A 21,306-nucleotide genomic window follows, 5' to 3' on the forward strand; every position below is an offset into this window, starting at 1 on the left:
AGATTTTAATAAGTGAAAAGACATGTTATGTTTACGAATTAGAAAAGTTAGTATTATTTTCAACGTTTATTTATTTTTGGGACAGAGAGAGACAGAGCATGAACGGGGGAAGGGCAGAGAGAGAGGGAGACACAGAATCGGAAACAGGCTCCAGGCTCTGAGCCATCAGCCCAGAGCCTGACGCGGGGCTCGAACTCACGGACCGCGAGATCGTGACCTGGCTGAAGTCGGACGCCTAACCGACTGCGCCACCCAGGCACCCCAGAAAAGTTAGTATTATTAAGGTACCCTTTCAAACTGCTCTACAGTTTAAGAGGAATTTTTTTAATGTTAATTTACTTTTCAGAGAGAGAGGCAGAGTGCAAGCAGGGGAGAGGAAGAGAGAAGGAGACATAGAATCCAAAACAGGTTCAGGCTCTGAGCTGTCAGCACAGAGCACACCCAGGGCTTGAACTCTCAAACAGTGAGATCATGACCTGAGTCAAAGTTGGACACTTAACTGACTGAGCCACCCCGGTGCCCCAAACTGCTCTACAGTTTTAACACAATTACTATCAAAATCACAGCTGCTTTTTTTTTCCCCCAAGGGAACTGATAAACTAATCCATTTGGATCTATCCATTTGGAAATCCATTTGGAAAGAACTCAGAATACAAAAACCAACCTTGAAAAATAAAGTTTGGAAATTCTTGTTTCCCAATTTCAAAAGTTAATATGCATCTGTAACAATCAAAACAGCAGAAGGTGGGAGAGAATACTGAAATAATCTCAAATTTGTTCTCAACTGATTTTCAACAAGGGTGCTAAGACAATTCAATATGGAAAAAACAATCATTTCAATAAATATTGCCGAAACAACTGGATATCCACATGTAAAAGAATGAAGCTGGACCCCTAGCTCACATATACAAAAAATAACTTTTAAAAGATCATTAAACCTAAGTGTAAGAGCTATAAAACTCTTAGAAGCAAACATAGGTATAAATCATCGTGACCTTTGATTAATTAATAGTTTTTTTAATGTGACACTCAAAACATTCGCAAATTAAGAAAAGGTACATGAATTATATTACATTAAAATGTAATGTCATACTAAACATGACACCATCAAGAAAGTGAAAACATGATCCACAGAATGGGATAAATGTTTTAAAATTATATATTGGATTCGGAAGAAAAATAGAGAATATACAAAGAGCTCTTACCACTTAAATCTTTTTACGTTAGCAACCCAATTTAAAAATGGACAGGGGAGGGATGCCTGGGTGGCTCAGTCGGTTAAGCATCCGACTTCGGCTCAGCTCATGATCTTGCGATTTGTGAGTTCGAGCCCTGCGTTGGGCTCTGTGCTTGTAGCCTGGAGCCTGTTTCAGATTCTGTGACTCCCTCTCTCTCTGCCCCTCCCCCACTCACACTCTGTCTCTCTCTCTCTGTCTCTCAAAAAATGAATAAATGTTAAAAAAAAAAAAGAATAGCAGTGACTAACATTCCTTACTTTATTTAGAAAGTAGTTTATTAAACCAAGCGCCTTGGTGGCTCAGTTGGTTAAGCATCCGACTTGGTCTCAGGTCATGATCCGGAGGTTTGTGGGTTCAAGTTCTGCGTTGGGCCCTGAGCTGACAGCTCGGAGCCTGGAGCCTGCTTCAGATTCTCCCTCTCTCTTTCTGCCCCTCCCCTACTCACGCTCTGCCTCTCTCTTTCTCTCTCAAAAATAAATAAACTTTTAAAAAAATGGACAGTGAAATGAATAATATTTACTTATAAAATGTAAATAATGTATGATAAGAAATTAAAAGATGCTCAACATCAATGACTATTACAGGAATATAAATCAAAACCACAGAGAACCCAGAATCGCCAACACCGTATTTATTGAAGGGGAAAACAAAGTTGGGGGGGGCTGACACTATCAACCTCAAGACTTCCTCTGAAGCCATAGGAAGCAAGACAGTGTGGTATTAGTAAAAGAATAGACAGATACACCAGAGCAATAGGATTGAGAGCCCAGACACAGATCCACGGAAATACAATCAACTGGCCTGCAACAGAGAAGCAAAGGCAAAGAAACAATGGGTCAAAAATAGGCTTGTCAACAAGTGGTGTTACAACTGAACATCCACAAGCAATAGAATAAAATAGAATAAAATAAAGTAAAACAAAACAAAATAAATAAAATTAAAAAAATAAAAATGCAACACTGAAACACAAACTATGAAAAAATACTTGAAAAAATAAACCTTATTAAAATTGAAAGTTTCTACCCTACAAAAGGCACCTCCAAGAGAATGAAAAGGCAAGCCACAGACAGAAAATATTGGCAAAAGACATATCTGATAACTACTGTTGTACAAATATACAAAGAACTCTTAAAAGTCAACAATAAGTAAACAAATAACCCAAATAAAAATTGGCCAAAGACCTCTGTGTCTGTCTCAAAAATAAATAAACACTAAAAAAAAAAATTAAAGAAAAATTCTCTGTCTCTCACTCTCCCTTTCACAAATAGATAAACATTATTTTTTTTTTAAAGGTGGGTGGTGCCTGGGTGGCTCTGTTGGTTGAGCGTCCGACTTCAGCTCATGTCATGATCTTGGAGTCTGAGTTCGAGCCCCGCGTTGGGCTCTGTGCTGACAGCTCAGAGCCTGGAGCCTGCTTCGGATTCTGTGTCTCTCTCTCTCTCTCTCTGCCCCTTCCCCACTCATGCTGTCTCTCTGTCTCTCAAAAATAAATTAAAAAAAAATTTAAATGGCCAAAGACCTTAAGAGGCACCTCACCAGAGAAGATACACAAATGGCAAATGATCATATGAAAAGATGTTCGTCATATGTCATCAGGGAAATGCAATTTAAAACAACAATGAGATACCACTATTTACCTACTGAAGTGGCCAAAACCCAGAAACTGACGCCATCAGATCCTGGAAAATATATGCAGCAAGAGAAACTCTCTCATTCATTACTGTAGGGAAAGCAAAATGGTACAGCCACTGTGGAAGACAGTTTAGTGGTTTCTTACAAAACTAAATATATTCTTACCACGTGATCTAGCAATTGCATTCTGTGGTAATGGCCTAAAGGAGCTGAAAACTTATGTCCACACAAAACCTGCATACGAATGCTTATAACAGTTTTATTCATAACTGCCAAAACGTGGAAGCAACCAACATGTCTTTCAGTAGGTGAATAGATACATAACGATGGTACCTCCGGACAATGGGGCCTTACTCAGTGCTAAAAATAAATGAACTATGAAGACAAGAAATACACTGAGGAAATGTAAATGTCTATTACTAAGTGAAAGAAGCCAATTTGAGAAGACTGCATATGGTATGAATCCAGTGATATGCTGTTTGAAGAAAGGCAAACTATACAGGTAGTGGTTTCCAAGGGTTAGTGTGTGGGGGGGGATGAATTTTATTTTAATTAAAATATTCTACACTTAGTTTCTGGTGATGGTTGCACAACTCCGCAGACATACAAAACCATTAAATTGTATATTTAAAATAAATATATCTTATAGCATATTAATTTTATGTTTAAAAAGACATATATATATATATATCTCCTATGTTTATATATAAACATATATATCTATATCTTTATATAGATATATATCTATATCTTTAAATGAAGATATTTTATTTTAACTGAACACTTGGAAAAGTAGCATCTGAAAGTGCTGAAGAACTTAAAAATAATTTCATTTAAACCAATCCATGTTTTTTGAGGGACTGTGGAAAATGAAAGATATAACACATATTGGAGTCTAAGAAAATACTATTCTGACTTTAAAAGAGAAGAAGGATTGATAACAAAATTGTCCATGTCTTCTTGATTTTGATCAAGACTCTAGATAAATTTTGAGAATTATGCCAAGGAGAAAATAATGGATTCAGGTAAAAAATGCTGAACAATGTTGTTAAGAAGTGTGTGAGTACAGATGCGCAGTGTCTTGCTGAATATGTGATTCTGGGGCTCAGGAAGAGGATCAGATTGGAAACATCCACATGTGGGTGATGTTTGTTGTTGTAGCAATACCAGAGGCCACCCAGACTCTGGGAGGAGAAGGCTGCAGAGAGAATTTTTGAAAAACACCTCCTTTTGAGGCCACACACACACAAAAGAAGAAGCCACAGCTTGGACTGAATAAGTTATGGGAGTCAAATGCAAAGAATAAGGAATACAATCAATGGCATTGTCATAGTGTTGCAGGGTGACAGGTGGTAGGAACACGCATAATATATAGGGTTGTCAGATCACTATGTTGTACACCTGAAACTAATTCGACATCGTGTGCCAACTATAAACATAAACAAAACCCCACATATAAATAAATAAATAAATAAATAAATAAATAAATAAATAAATTCAGAAAAAGGAAAAAAATAAAAATGAAGCCCCAAAGGTATCTGGGTATAGTGGTTAGAGAGGTAAGGAGAAATGAGTAACTTCACAAAGTTTCACAGAGAAAGTTACCCAAGAGAAAAACGTATTCCAAGGTCAAAGTGGAAGACACCACAGAGGCTGAATGATCTAGATAGTAAATATTCTGAAGACAAACGGGTATTGTGTTTGAACTGGGTCACACTAAATTAAATGACGGTGAGGGCGGAAGTTTGTCCTAAGAAATCGAAGGCGCCAGCTGCATATCCCAGTGCTTTTTACGTGTAGTCTGCAGTACCCCTGCAACCCTGTCCATGGACTCATTGTTCACAGTAATGAAAAGTTGTGATTTACCTTCTTCACACTTCCTGTCCCACCAGGGGCACAGCAGTTTTCCAAGGCGACGTGGAGCCTGTTGATGCCATTGTTTTGATGGCCAGTAGAATATACGATTGAGTATTCTTTTTATTTCTAGAAATTTCTAAGGCAATTTAATAAAATACCTCAATATTTGGAAAATATGCGTAGCTTAGGAGACTACTATTTTACGAATGACATATGTATTTCACAATCACGCATTGGTAAGAGACCCATTTATGATCTGAGACGTATAGCATTGAAATGACACAGTGTAAAATTGATATGAACCAAGTCTGCATCATCACCAAACTTTAAGAAACTACCCCAAGTCCCGTTTTTAGTATCAATGAAAATATCCACAATTGTCTAAAGCAGTTACCAAAATACTCTTCCTTTCCTCAAGTGCATATCAGTGTAAGGCCATATTTTCATCAACTACTTTAACAAAATGAACATACTGAAAAAGACTGAATGCAGAAGGCATTTATTAGAATCTAATTCATCACTCTTAAGCCTGACATTAAAGAGGGTTGCAAAAAATGAACAACAACGCCTTACCCACTGAATTTTTGGAAGATTATCTATGTTTTGTTTTAAAAAGTATGTTATCCATGTTAACACGAAGACGATTTATTATTCTTAAACGATTATTTTCATTTTTAAAAGGTTTTCTATTTTCTAGCTCAGTAAAAATAGCTATAAGTCAGGTAAAGAAGAAAAATGGGAAGGGAGTGTTCTTGATGACTCTAATGTGTGTAAGGGAGTCCTGAGACAAAAAAAATTAAGAAAAATAAAATAAAATTAAGAACCATTGGTTTAGACGTGCTTTCTAGGAGCTTGGCAGTGAGACTGGAAGAGGAAAATCACAGGAGTAGCTAGTACGTGTTATAGTCTTGAAGGAAGAATTATTTTTGTTGTTAAAGTTGTGACAGACTTAATTATGCTTGAATGCTAGTGGCAAAGGGCACACAGAGAAGGAGCTGAAACTATAATAAAACAGATGGCACACAAAGAGAGGACAGGCAAATTGCCTCTAAAATGTTAGGACTTGCGTACCTTGGAAATATTGTATGGTCAGCTCCAGGCCGCTGTGATAAAGTGAATATTGCAGTAAAATGAGGCAAATGGTTTTTTAGTTTCCCCGGTGCATAGAAAGTTATGCTTTGCACTGCTCTGTAGTATGTTGAATGTGCAATGGCATTAGGTCCAAAAACAATGCGTAAACTTGAATGTAACAATATTTTATGGCTAAAAAATGTTAACCATCATCTGAGTTTACAGGGAACCATAATCCCCAATCACAGATCACCATCACAAATGTAAAAACAATGAAAATGTTTGAAATATTGTGAAAATCACCAAAGTCTGACACAGAGCTGTAGGGTGGGCAAATCTTGTTGGAAAAGGCAGCAACAGACTTTGCTCCACACAGGGGGGCCACAAACCTTCAACTAGTAAAAAAACACAGTATCTGTGAAGTGCAACAAAGCAAAACACAATAAAATGAGGTATGCATGTATATCTAGCACCTGCACCCACAGCTTCTGTTTCAAAAACCATTTCCAATAAATGGACCCAGGACTCCTTGTAGAAGTGATCGCATCCAGGGCTGGGCCATGGAAGGTCAAAAGGCCTGGGACGTTTTATGGTGTCAGAAAATAGGGCAGTGTTCACAAAATTATGGAGGCTTTTCCAAGGACTCAGGATGTGGAATAATTTGATAAACAACAACAACAAAATAACAGTAGTATTAGATTGTATCCCAAAACCCAAATAAATGTCAGTCTATGTTGAATTAAAGATGTGATGAAAGGAGGGAAGGAAGGAAGGAAGGAAGGAAGGAAGGAAGGAGAGAGGGAGGGAGGGAGGGAGGAGGGACATTTCTTCTTTTCGAAAGAATTCTAATTAATAAATATGGAAAGTATGATGGAAATAAACATCATCATCTTTCAGAGGAACAAGATATTTACAGACTTTCAAAGTATTTTCCCCACAAAATCTATTAACTACAAAGGGAAAATAGTTATTTTCTACCTGAGAAATTCACATTAGCAAACACCACCTTATGTAAGTAACCATTGGTAATATGAATTACCCATAATGTGAATTATGGATAGCAAGTACCCCTGATAGATGTGCTGATAACGTATCACATCTTTTTTTGTGGTATTCTTCTCGATAATGCTGGACTTCAATTTAATCAAGAGGAAATATCAGATGAACCCAAGTTGAGGAATATTCTGCACAGTAATTGACTGGTACTATTCAAAAGGGTCAAAAGCATCAAAGTGCAGTGGACAGACTCCTCCCCACTCTCACTCACCCAGTGACCAGGAATCCCTGGAGCCTATGAAGATGTTAAGTTGTGTGGAGAAAGGAACTTTGCAGGTATAAAATTGTGAGGTGGCCCACCTGAAGATGGTGAGACGGCCCTCAATTATATGGGTGGGCCCAGTCTGTGTGAATCCTTCAAAAAACAAAAGTTTGTCCAGTGTTAGAGATATGTAACCACAGGAGGGGACGTCAGAAACGTCTTGTGCGAGGACTTGATGTACTGTTGAGGTCCCTGAGCTGCAGGGCCGTGTGCAAGGACCAGAAAGGGTCCTCTTGGAACTGAGAATGGCCCCAGGCAGAAAGACAGCAAACAGGGGCCTTTGTCCTACAATCCACAAGGAGCTGGATTTTGACAACGTGAATGAACTCAGAGGTGCATTCTTCCTGGAACCTCTCAGTGAGAGCTGAGCCATACTAATACCTTGATTCCTGCCACGTGAAACCTACAGTAGAAGAATCAGTGGAGACAACGAATATGCATGAGGGTAAAACAACAAGTCTGTGTTGTTTGAAGGTGTTAAGTTTGTTGTAGTTTCTAACAGCAGCAATAGAAAGTTAATACAGCCCAGGGTCCCAGAGTGGGAGACACTAGGGGACAGGAAAACTACAGGCGATGTGGGACCCTGGAACAGAAGAGCACATTGGTAGAAGGAAAGGCGAAACCAAAATTAAGTCTGGACTTTAGATGACAGTGTCCTGTCAATGTTAGTTGTCTTGGCTTATTTGTGTGAAAAGCTAACAGGGTTGTTCTGTACTGTTTCCCAACATTACAGTAGGTCGAAAATTATTTAAAACTGGAAATGCAAAAAAAAAAATATTCCCAGTTCTACAGCCTTTCTTCAAACATCCCTGACTACTGAATCCTTTTCTACCTGTGAGCTCCCTACATTTTCATTTCTACGTCACATGATAACCATTGAGATTCTCATGCAGTTTCTCCTCTTAGTAAAATAGCACGATTGCCTTCATTGAAAACAGGAATGGTGATTTGAAGGCTCTGCTCTTTGTACCTGCTTCCTCTTCAGCACAGCCTTGCTAATAATGCAAGCTTCCACACAAATGGCTTTTATTTTGATATCAAGGACTGTCATTTGTGAAACAGGTTTAAAACATCTATATCTCCTTAAAGGGAGATGTAGATAATGTACCTATTGCTATGTTGGTAATAAGATCCCTGTGGGTATAATTGTTTATGGCAAAGAAAACATCAGAAGTTTTTAAACAGTTAAGCATAGATTGTGGTCATTTATTTGCAGGCTTTCAGTATCAGAACATTTTTATTCTAGATTTGTTAAGATTTTCCTAATCAGTTAGTATTTATTCAATCCGTAAAATTTATTTAATATCATGTATTCAGTGCCTACTATTTACCTCAGATTCCAAAAAGAATCAATTTAAGGAATACTACAATACAAATTAATTGATTATTTGAGGATGAGGCTTAAGTAAACAAGTAAATTGTTCATGTTATACAGTAACGTTTTTTGAAGTTTTGATGGTTTTTCTTTCCATAATGCGAGTTTTTAAAATTTTTTTTAACATTTATTTAATTTTGAGAGACAGAGACAGAGCGTGAGCGGGAGAGGGGCAGAGAGAGAGAAGGAGACAGAATCTGAAGCCTCCTGTAGGCTCTGAGCAAGCTGTCAGCACAGAGCCTGATGCGGGGCTCGAACCCACAAAATGTGAGATCATGACCTGAGCTGAAGTCAGATGCTCAACCGACTGAGCCACCCAGCCACCCCCCCCATATTGCGAGTTTTAATTCAAATATTTACCTACTTTACTTAAGAAGTTATACCCTACAGATCCTTGCAAGCTCCAGGGCTGAGATCAGATGACAATGACGAGCACAGAGACTCAACTAGGGGACCTGAGAGTTTAGAGCACATGAGCAACACTACATCCAGGTGCATGCTCTCCAGCAGCACAGAATTGTTAAGATCAGGGACCCCAAATTATTAAGAACATGGACCCTTCCTTTAAATGCTTTGAAGCCTAGTGAGGAGACATACAAGTTGGAAATTCATTACATTACAACGTGATAAGTATTGTGGTAATGATTCATTAAGATAAACTATTGGGACTACATCAACATCAAAAGCTTCTGCACAGTGAAGGATACAATCAGTGTAACAAAGGCAACCTTTGAAATGGGAGAAGGTATTTGCAAATGACAAATCTGATAAAGGTTAGTATCCAAACTATATAAAAAAACTTATAAAATTATAGACTTTTTTTTGCTGCTTAATTTTTTTTTTCTTTATCACTCTATTTTGCCAACTTAATTACAATATGTCTTAGTGTGGTCTACTTTTTTTTTTTATTTTTTAATTTAGATTTGAGTTCTTTGTGCCTCCTGGATCTGGGTATCTGTCTCATTCCCCTGATTTGGAAATTTTTCAGCTGTTATTTCTTCAAATAAATTTTCTTTCCCAGTTTCTCTCTCTTCTTCGGGACTCCTATAGCACAAACGTTGTTACCTTTGATGGCATCACTGAGTTCCCTCAGTCTATTCTTGTTTTGCAAATTTTTCTTTCTTTCTTTCCTTCAGCTTGATTACTTTCCATTCCTCTGTCTTCACCTCACTAATTCATTCCTCTGATTCTTCCCTCCTGCTGTTCATTCTGTCAAGTGTGTTTCTCACTTTACTAGTTGAGCCCTTTATCTCTGCTATGTTATTCCAGGTCTCACTCATGTTTTCTCATGTCCAGTGAGTATCCTGATGATCATTGCTTTTAATTCTCTACCTGAATGTTCCTTTTATCTGTTTTGCTTAGATCTCTGGCCATAGCTTTGCCCTATTCTTTCATTTGGGATAAATTTCTCCGTCTCCTCATTTTGTCTACCTCTCTGTTGTCTGTTTTTCTGTGTTAAAAAAGTCAGCTATATCTTCTGCTTTTGAAAGTTCTGGTGAGTTTACGAAGAAGAGGTCCTGGGTGCCCTGGAGTGCAGTGATCCCTGTTCACCAGAGCCTAGCACTTCAGGAGAGCATCCTGTGTGTGTTGCTGATGCCCTGCTGTTGTGTCTGAGTCACTTTTCTTTTCATCTGCACTGATTCTGTCTGTTGTGGCCTGTGCTTCCTCTCTGGCAGGCCGGCTCTAAGGGGGCATGTCTGCCAGGGAACTTGGGGGCAGAATAGCAGTGTTAGCAAAATTTGCTAACTGGGCCACCAGATCCCCTGAAGCGTGATGGTGCCTGGTTCCTGTGCACTGGGGTTGGCCGGGGATGCAAGGCTGGGCACAGTGTGTGACCCTGGCAGGGGGGGCATGGTTGGGTCTGGAGCACCAGGGCCCCTAGGAGCATGGCTTGCTACAGAGCCTGGGGGTGTGTGGCTAGTCTCAACATGAAATGGTGCTGGGGGGGCACACATGTGGCTTTAACAAATTTGCCCTGAGCCCAGGGCTAAGGCTTGGCGTGGCAAGTCCTCAGAAAAAATCATGCACATGGCACATAACCCTTTGCTAGCTCGTTAGGTAGCAAGTCATCTGTGCAGGGCTGCTTCTCACAGGTGGCTCCGTGTTTATGCTGGCAGTTGGGGGAGGAAAGGAGTATCTGACAGCTCCCTCATTTCCAGAGAAGTCCCCCAACTTCCTCTGAAATCAGTATAAACAGATTTTTCTCCTGTCTGTGTAAGCTGTTTTACGTTGCCTCTGTGTGCAGGCTGCTATCTCTTTAAGGGCAGACACCCTGCTACCACTCACCCTCCAGGCCCACCCAGTGCTGAGTCAGCTGGCTTTTAAAACTCCAGGCTCCAAGTGCCTCTTGGTTTCACAAATTCACAGAATTCAGCCTCTCCTAGTTTTAAAGCCAAGTGTTATGGGGATTGGTGTTCCCAGTGTGAGCTTCCTGGTGTGTGGGTCCTTTCTGTGCACACAGCTCCCTTCTTCCTGCAGGCAGCCTCCCTCCACCTTTCAGACCTTCCTCACCTTTCAGATGCAGCTTCCTCCCTATAATTAGTGGTGGGGTTGGTTCTGCTAGTTTTCAGAACGTTCTTCGGTTTATTGACTTGGATGTGGGTAGTATCTAGTCATAAATGTTGGACAGGGACACTTCAACGTCCTCCTACTCTGCCATCTTCCTCTGGGGGAGCAAAACAGTCAAAATGTAAAAGCATAGACATCACAATGTAGAAAAAACTTACACCGGAAAGAATAAATTAGAATAGAAACAAATAGAAACTTGTTTGCTTTAATGTGTTCATCCATCGATTTCATCCAACAAATTAATTATCTGTTAAGATTTGGATACTGTAGCTGGAAAAAGATAAACTAAGAGTAAACCAATAGGAGATAACATGCTGAAAGGCCTTAAGTGTGTATTTGCATCTCCTGTGTATACACACTGATTTACATTTAATTGTCTCATTCAAGCCTCATAGTTTACTCACTTATTTCTTCAGTATGTCTTCAACTCATCTTCTAGGACATCTTAAATTCTGTATATGAACACTCTTCTACATGTGGCAGCCGTCTCTAGTACTCCTGTGTCCTTTGGGTGCCAGACTTGCTCCGGTCTACACAGCAGGTGGGCCATCTACACGGCAGGTGGGCCATCACATTTTCCACATCCTATGTTCCATGTCCTATTACCTTTCTACCACAGCATAGACCCATTGCCCATCCTGATCAATCATCATACCCAAATTCCTCCTACCCCACTAGAGTGACCAGTACTCCGGTAACAGATTGACTGGAATTTTTTTCTGAGTTATTTAGTAGCATTCAAAGAAGTACCTTTTTTTCCTCTAAAGGTATTTTTGTTTGCATGTGGGTCTTCAATATTCACTTTCTCCTCCAAACACACAAGCACACTTACACACACACACACACACACACACACACAATCATACCTCAAGGATTTTTGAGACATTGAAATATGTTTGAAATCAGGGCCACTACTGAAATGTTCCAGTCATCTGAAGATTAATAATGCAGACCCTTTTTGACAGTTATTTTAGGTTTTGGTATTTTCAAGCATCCAAAAGTTCTAACTTATACAATGAAACATCTTTTCATTTCATATTTGTTTCTAGTCATTTTAAAATGTAAATTATTATCTGTGCTGTGAAACAGAAATAGTTTTGTTTTGTTTTTGTTTTTATTCATGAACATATCTGCATACTGTATTAGTTATTATTTCTGCCTATTTATAAGTGAAGGGTGATATCTAAATAATTTCTTCACCAAAGGGATTAGACTGACCATTAGTAATATTAATAAAATATAAGAAAAGTAAAAAGACATAAATAAATTGCAATGGAAAAAAATAGGGAACTGAGATGAAGTCTAGGGTAAGGTTAGTATAGATAAATGAATAAACACAAAAAACTGCATCACTGGAGGCTCAAAATTCAGCTCCAAGCTTGTGAAACTCTGAAACACTGAGGTAAACAAAATAGTGTGATATTATAATTCTTAACTTTACACATGACTTGTCAGTAATATTAATTTGTGAACTAAATCACTGTGGGGTTATATAAGCATATATTTATTTGTCCTGATCTATTTTATTTATTGTCATTATTATTACTTAAAATTAAATGTAAGCACCTACCTTGAATTTGACAATTCATTTCTAGAAAACAAATGGGGCATATAAATTATTCAGGAAGAAGATTTTTCTTCTTTTGGAAATGGAGTTATATCAAGTGATGTAACAGAAAATGAAATTATTGTGATTTCAACTTGTCAAGACAAGAAAAGTTTTAGTTAAGACTTTTATCCTTGAGACAAGTGACTGAAGCAGCAAATTCTGTTTTGTGTTTATATGTCATTTGTCCATATTTAACTATAATTAGCACACTTCCTGACAAGTAGAAACAGATTAAGACAAAGGGTAAATGTCAGACAGAAGTACAGTAGTAATAAGATCAGGCAAAATAATATATAACAAAAAAGGGCAAATGCTTTTTTTTAAAAATAAAAACAGGATTTGAAGTCAATTTATTTAAAAAAAGTCATACAGAGAAGGACAGATTCCATATGTTTTCACTCCTATGTGGATCCTGAGAAACTTAACGGAAGACCATGGGGGAGGGAAAGGAAAAAAAAAATGGCTAGAGAGGGAGGGAGCCAAAACATAAGAGACTCCTAAAAACTGAGAACAAACTGAGGGTTTATGGGGGGTGGGAGGGAGAGTTGGGTGAGTGATGGGTATCCAGGAGGGCACCTGTTGGGATGAGCACTGGGTGTTGTATGGAAACCAATTTGACAATAAATTTCATATTAAAAAAAAGTAAAAAATAAGAAATAAAAAAATCCCAAACCTACTTTAAAACATATTTTTATTTCTGATGCTAGTAATAGCAAGAGTGATAGTTGGCATTTGATGGATGCTTGACATGTTTTATAAGCTTTACCTGAATAACAAGACTGTGACGTAAATCTTCTAATATCCCTGATTTTACCAACACTTACTGATTGATAAGGATACAGAAACAGAGAAGCATTGAAAACTTGTGGGGAGTCATATACCTAAACAAAAACCAGAACGGTCAGTGGAACCCAGCTCTGTCAGATTTGGGAGTCCCTACCCCGCTCGACTTCTCAGACTGACTCCCAGGGGTTTGGCTGGCTTATTCACTCTGAGGCATAGAATACTTTATTTTTTTTTTCAACATTTTTTATTTATTTTTGGGACAGAGAGAGACAGAGCATGAACGGGGGAGGGGCAGAGAGAGAGGGAGACACAGAATCGGAAACAGGCTCCAGGCTCTGAGCCATCAGCCCAGAGCCCGACGCGGGGCGCGAACCCACGGACCGCGAGATCGTGACCTGGCTGAAGTCGGACGCTTAACCGACTGCGCCACCCAGGCGCCCCTTGGGGCATAGAATACTTTAAAGAAGAACAAGAATTTGGCCATTTTATCACTTTAATTAAGGTTAACATAGTGCTTAAAAGAAATGAAGAGATCAGGTTATAAAATCACACTCAGTATCAGATATTTGTGCATGACTCTAATGTTGCTATAATATCATCCATGGGACAGTGCTGTCACGTGCTTGTAACTGATCTTGCAAAAACAGCCGTTGGGAAGCAAGTCTTACAATCATTGATTTAATTTCAATTTCTATTATGCGGTTATCAAAATTTTTAATGGAAATACAAAGAATAGTTTCTGATGTAACCCACTTATGAAAAGTTACTCGTGATTAAATGGAGCCAATTTAAAAATTAGGGATCATTCTGAAGGTAAATATGCAGTATTTTCAAGACAGAGGTCAACAGGGAATATTACATCAACTCGTATTACTCAATGATGATGGCTAAACACTCAGAAAGAATGCCTGTCTTAGTCCATTTGGGATGCTAGAGCAGTGGGTAGCTTGTAAAGAACACAAATTTATTTATCACGGTTCTGGAGACTGGAAGTCCAAGATCGGGGTGCCTCCATGGGCAGGGAAGGGCCCAGGTCGCAGACTTCTGGCTGCATGCCCACGTGGGAGATCTCATGGTTCTACCTTCATTACTGAGGCACCCCCGCCAAAGGCCATAATTCCTAACGCTCAGCAGGCTGCAATTTCAACATTTGAATGTCGAGGAAACCCAAATGTTCAGACTATAGCCATCCACATTTGGAAGTGGCAGAGAAGATAATTTCTTGACATAATATAATCTTTAAGTATCCATTTAAACTAATCAATAAAGTATACATATTATTCTTCCTCTAATGTGATGTTCTTTCCGGTATGGTATCTTTTCCCTGTATGTCTGGGTTTTCAATTCATGCATGAAGAAACAAAGGGATTTTTTTCCATGTCTAGCATTCCATACCCCAAGAAGGCTCTCCTTATGTCTTCCCTTCCTGTGATAGGGAGAATTCCAGGATTGCCCCCAAGATTGCTGTCTGTGGCATGTACTCTCCATAACATTCTTTCCCCTTGAGTGTGAGCAGAACTATGACTGTGATGGGATATCACGCTCACGACTAGGTTACTATTTTGTTGACTTTGCGTTAGTCAAAAGGGAGATGATGCAGGCAGTGCTGCCCTCATTAGAAGATACTGGGTTGGGGCGCCTGGGGGGCTCAGTCGGCTAAGCATCTAACTTCAGCTCAAGTCACGATCTCCTGGTTTGTGAGTTTGAGCCCCATGTCAGGCTCTGCGCTGACAGCTCAGAGCCTGGAGCCTGCTTCAGATTCTGTCTCCCTCTCTCTCTGCCCCACCCCCACTTGAGCTCTGTCTCTCTCTGTCTCTCAAAAATGAATAAACATCAAAAAATTTTGAAAGAAAAAGAAAAAAAGATACTGGGTCTTCCTGAAGTCAGATGCACGACAGGGTGCATGGATTGGCCTTTCGGAACTAAGGGCAGTCCCTGGCCAAGAGCTAACAAGATGATGGGATTTGGGCCCTCCAGACACAAGGAAATCATTTCTCCAGCAACTTGAGGGATCTTGGAAGTAGATCCTTCTCTAGTTGGGCCTCTGGATGAAGGCATAGTCATCTGGTGCCTTGAGGCCTTGAGCAGAGGACCCACTCCTACTGTGTAATGTGCTGGACCCCTAACCCACAGAAACTAAGAAATGGTGTGTGTGCTATTTTAAGGTACTTAGTGTATGGTAATTTGTTACGCAGCATTAGAAAGTTTGGTCTTTATATTACTCATGGTCATCTCATGCTGACAAAATGTATTCTTCCTGTTAAAAAAGAAAGCATCCACAAGCACTCTATGAGTAATTTACTTCTGATTTCATTTCTTAGGTAACCAGTGGCTGCTTTGTCTTTCTATTATCTCTTGGTAGGCTATTAGCCACCTTTAGCCTGTCTGAAGAGTGAATTAATATCCCTTAGAAAAAGTTCTCTTTGGCTGAGCTTTGCTATTTTACAGGTTTCTGGTGGAATGAATCCCATTACTTTCAATCACCCAGTGTACAATTGAGCTTGTATATGTATATATAATCCTATACATCCAAGGTTTTCATAATGTTTGTGACAAGTATTTCTGGAGTTGACAACCATTCTACAGAGGCTTGTGCAGAAATGCTTACCTTTGAATTACCAGTAGTGGCTTCCAGGTTTCGGAGAATCGACCCTGTGTCAGATGCAATTCTTATTCTTCAAGGAACCCTATGAGGCGGTTAGGGTATGAGTACTTCGTTCAACAATACTCAGCTAGGAAAAGGCTGTGTCCATTGGATCCCACATGTGGCTAATTCCATCACCTTGTGTCTGTTCAGTTCTCTAAATAAGCAGCACGGAATAAGATAATAAAATGAGGGTTATATAATTTGCCACCGAAAAGTGGAAACAGTCCTCTGATATTTATTGGAATCTAGAAAAGATTTTTCACTACTTATTTTTTTATTTTTTTAATTTTTCATTTTTGGGGGGGGGCAGGCAGGAGTCTTCCAGTAAGACCGGAAAACCTGCTAGACAAATTCTAAAAGAGCTGTAACAGTTCACTACTTATTTTTTTAAAGGCTCAAACTACAAGTCAGTAATTAAAAGAAATATTTAGACTTTGACATTGAATGCTTTTGTTCACATCACTCTGAGTGAGGACTGAAAAGTGTTTTCTATGCACACACGTTTTTGGTCTCCAGCTTTTGAATCATATCTGGAAAAAAGATCAGACAGAAAATAAAAGCTGTGGATTCTCAAAAGTACTACTCATATAAAACTTCCTCTTTAATATACTCATTCTTGCATTCAATTAATATCTAGTTATTAGCTACTTTATTCTTTGCACGCTTCTAGGTGTTTGGTATGCATTAAAAATTGTTATCGAATGCAAATTATGTTCCAAGGCCACAGGGCTGTTTGTTTTTCTCTATCTTACACATTTGTACCCTTGTTGTTCAAAAACTTATTATGGTTTTAGCTATAATTAAGTTTTAATAATGAGTTTATATTATTTTCAGTGAGGGTGCTGATTTCCTGAAATGTATCCATTCATAATTCATCTGGCCTTATTTAAATGTCATTTAAAAAATGACTTCCAACAAAATAGACACAGAATCAGTTTTTGTGACACCCGATAACATTTTTTTTTCATTATTTAATTCATATTGTCCTCTTAGTTTGAAATGACATGAGACCAAAAGCCTTGATGCTAATATCCTTACCATCATTATCTGCTACGGCCCACATACAGGTTCTACCAATATTCTCTGGGGTGAGGTTCTCGTTTGTCCTAAATGAACATGTTGCTAAGCAGCTCACATCTAACATCTCCCATTTGTATGTACGTTCTTGAAAATTCTTTGAACCAAAGACAAGCGTAACAGAGACAATGGCGGTCATATTTAGTGAGTTGATCCCAAAGTGTGTTTTTATTTAATTTATGTTAACCAATGACACACACACAATAAACATTAAAAATAGTATAAATGTATGAGATTTCTGTTCTTTCAACCTCAAAGACTATTTTAGTACTAAGTATACTACTTATTATTTAATTTATTTAAAAATGAAGGAAAGATTAAATAGCTAACTCTTCATCCAGGAAGACCACTGAGCCTTTAATGCTCACACAGCATTACACAAATATCTTTGTGTAGTGTCTATAATAAAATCTTCTGACATCTCGACACTGTTGATGTTAATTTCACCAGAACATTTGTTTTGAAGCAACGACGACAACAACAAAACCCAAAAAAGAGCGAAGTCTTGAATACTTATCACGTCCCAGACCCAGCTGTGTACCTTCACATACATTTGCTTTTCTGCTCTTTCAGAGATTTAATCAAAAGGTGAGTCGTTTGCATGTTTGGTGTTAGATTGAGATGTCTTGACATGGGGATACAAAGGTTGCAGTCATCGCCCTTCTTCAAGGTTAACTTGAACATCTGTCTCCAATCCAGCCTTTTCACTATCTAAATGCTCCTCTAAGAGGGAGAAATCACTAAGCCTAGATTTGCAAATGTCAGACTAACGCACATGGTGGTTTGCTGAAAATAGTACAGTGAAGGCATTTTTTATTATATATTTTATGTCACATCACCCTTCTGATCTAAGGACAGGATATTGTGTAGCTGCTATACTCCTTTCCAAAATTCAGACCTTCCCAAAGTTTATGGTATACTGAAGAATTGGTGGAGTGATACGCTCACCCTAACGAGAAATCGATGATGTCGTGTGAAAGTAATGGATGGACATCATCTACAGAGCTAGATCTCTTTGTTTTGTATTTTTCCTTATCGCCATCGGTCTTAAGTACCTTCCCAAATTCATACATTAACAGCATGTAAGGAAAGGAAATTAATAGATGAATCTTGTCTTTGCTTTCTACATTTATACGCTGGAGGGATTTCATTCTGGATCTTGGCATTACGTGTCATTTACGTGCTGATTCTCTGAGTTTTATCTGCAGGCCAGTCGCCTCTCCGGCATTCTATACTCCTCTGTGCAATATCCTATTAGACATTTCTCTTTGATTGCCTGTCTTTATGAAAGAGTCACATGTTAGTTAATAGACCTTAGAATTAGGCGAATTCAGGTGAGAAAATGAGCACTTGCCTAGCCGGGCAGCAACATACAAATCATACTTCACATTAAGTATTTGTTCAGCTTTTGGGAGCGACTGTATTTGTGGTCACTTACACATATTCAGGCTAACATATTCTGACAGGGGCCCAGAAGCTAGTCTCTCAGACTTGAATTATGCTCTTTCAGCTTGATTATAACTGATCTGTGAGAAAACAGGGTAAAAGAATACAAAGTAAAAACAAGGGTTTTTTTCCTTTATATTCTCTCAGCGCAAATATTATTATCCTAACTAGACTTTCTAATGTCTCCCTCTCAAACCACTATCATCCCCAACGTTAGAAAATCATAGTCACGCAAAATTGGAGCTTTGCTTATGTGTTTAAGCGTCACATTTATAAAGGAAGCATGGACAGTTGTTCAGAAGCTTGGAGAGAATTTTGTTTTTGTCCGAATCATCCAGGAGACTACTCATTGAGGACTGGAAGGAGACACAACTCGAATTTTATCAGGAAGAGCAGTGCGAGCAAGACCAGACAAGAGACCAAAAGTCTGCTGGCTCTGGAGCCTTCATTATTTCATACGTCTCCACTGACCAGGTGACAGTAACCTCGTGCTGGGTGAAACTCATCATGTTTAATATCAAGTCTAGGGACCGGGGGACTGCCACGTGAAAGAGCCTACGCAAAGAGTGTGAGGAACCACCAGCTACGTAAGACGTTCCCAAGTCAAGAGGTCCAAACACCATCTTGTTCATTTTGCTGAAGACTGTCAGTCCAAAAGACAGGGCTTTCGAACACTGGCTTAGGCAGCTAAGTAATCAGGCGCCTGCCTGGGAAATAAAACTCATAGTAGTTAAGCTCTCATGTCTTCAATTGGATGAGCTCAGGCTTCCTCAGCCTCGGGAGTGCTCCCAGTGCTCGGCCGCATCGTAGGCGTGGTAGGCCCTTCCGTCTTCACGAGCAGCTCTCTGACCCTGGAGCTTTCCTGAAAAGCACGTGGGACCACAGCCCGTACCAGAGTTTCCCATCAAGTTATTGTAGCTTCACGCCGTGGCATCTCGGCCCTCCCAACCGCATGTTCTTCCCCTCCCGTCCATTACGGAAGGCGCACATCACTCGCATCAGGAGCCAGACGGGGCCGCAGGAGAACACACGGCCGAGACTTTCTTGCCGTCGTTTCAGTTGGCTCGCCAGAAGGGCCCTGTCCCCACCTCCTGTTCGTCAGAGGGGGGGGGGGGACCCACTTTACACTCTTTCCCAGTCAAACTTCCCCTGATGGGCGCAGGGACGGTGACCGCCCCTGCAGTTCCAGGCCCCGTAGGTGTGCACTCGCCCGGTGGCCCAATGTTCTTGGCGGCCTCCCTCTGTGCAACCTCTTCAAGAGGTTTCGGGGCTGCAGCTCAAGGCAGTAGCAGCAAGTTTCACCGTGCTGGCATGGTGGCTGGAGCCTTAGGAAGGGCGGGTCTCTCGTAGCTGCGGTGACCTCCAGCGGTGATACTCAGGGAAAATCACTTTGTCCTGCCAGACTGGGCTTGTTGCTGCAATTGAACAAATAAAGCCCTTGGCATACTCTGTGGACATTTGACAAGTACACGGAGTAGGCTTCCTTGTAGCATTATAACATTTAGCGACTTTATTTGATGCACAGAACAATTCAAAGCGTAGTATTAAAACCTTTTTTTAAAATTTTCTTTGCAAGTATACATTGCTACATATACTATAAATACGTTGCAAGTATAGGGCAGTATCTCTTACACCCCTCTATTAGCTTAGGAGGAGAAAGATCGTTATAGGTCCATATAAAATCACACGCAGGCATGATTCGTTCATCACAGAGCACTACCCAAAAGACATTTGTTTTTTTTTTTTTTGATGTTATCAGCCCACTGCCCAATATATTACATGAACAAAAATGAACCGTCTGCTGCATTATCATAAAGTGTCGGGGACAATGGAAAGGCTTTACCTCGAAGGCTGGCCCGAGTCTTAGGGGAAGGTACGGAAATCAGGTCGGAGTTGACGAGCCCAGGCTGGTTAAGAAAGCTTTCACGTGCCTCATGGGGCGCCCGGGTGGCTCAGTCGGTTGAGGGTCCGACTTCGGCCCAGGTCAGGATGTCACGGTTTGTGAGTTCGAGCCCTGCATCAGGCTCTGTGCTGACAGCTCGGAGCCTGGACCCCGTTTCGGATTCTGTGTCTCCCTCTGTCTGCCCCTCCGTTGCTTGCACTCTGTCTCTCGCATTGTCTCAAAAATAAATAAACCTTAAGAAGAAAACATTTAAAAAAGAAAGCTTTCGCATGCCTCAAAATGGGAAGATTCAAATGTCCTGACCTCCTTTGGATGACCGACTGACAAAAGGGTGGTGAGAGATACTATTCTTGCCCTTTATTCTGTCCCCACTCCACTGGAGAAGGAAAATCTTCCATCAGAGTTTAACTCAGTGACTTATTTTTGTTCCTTAATTTTGTTTTCACCTCTTTCTCTTCTCAGTGAGGAAGCTGTTTTTTCTTCTCATTTTGCAAAATATTTACTCCTTTTGTGAATGATTTAGGCATCGATTAGATGTCTAGAATTCCCAAAGAACATTCTAGCACCGTTGTGCATCGACACGCAGACTCTAATACCATTTGTCAGACTACAAACTGGAGAAGTGAAAGTTTTTTTCAACAAAGAAATAAGCAATTCTTCACAATATATTTTGTATTATTTAAAGTATATAAGTTGACCTATAGATAGAAAATGTCATAAATATCATATCCACACAAGAAGTTTTCTAAACGAATCAGTACAGGAGTATAAAGGCATAT

General features: G+C 39.7%; 1 non-coding gene across 1 annotated transcript; it reads right to left on the reverse strand.

The window, feature by feature from the left end:
- Window positions 1–16,413: 16,413 nt before the first annotated feature.
- On the reverse strand, window positions 16,414–16,474 carry LOC125156785 (U7 small nuclear RNA). Its single transcript, XR_007148771.1, has one exon. It is a non-coding gene; the product is annotated as a U7 small nuclear RNA (small nuclear RNA).
- Between the last annotated feature and the right edge of the window lie 4,832 nt (window positions 16,475–21,306).

The sequence above is a fragment of the Prionailurus viverrinus genome, chromosome F2, assembly GCF_022837055.1.
Source record: "Prionailurus viverrinus isolate Anna chromosome F2, UM_Priviv_1.0, whole genome shotgun sequence".
NCBI lineage: Eukaryota > Metazoa > Chordata > Mammalia > Carnivora > Felidae > Prionailurus > Prionailurus viverrinus.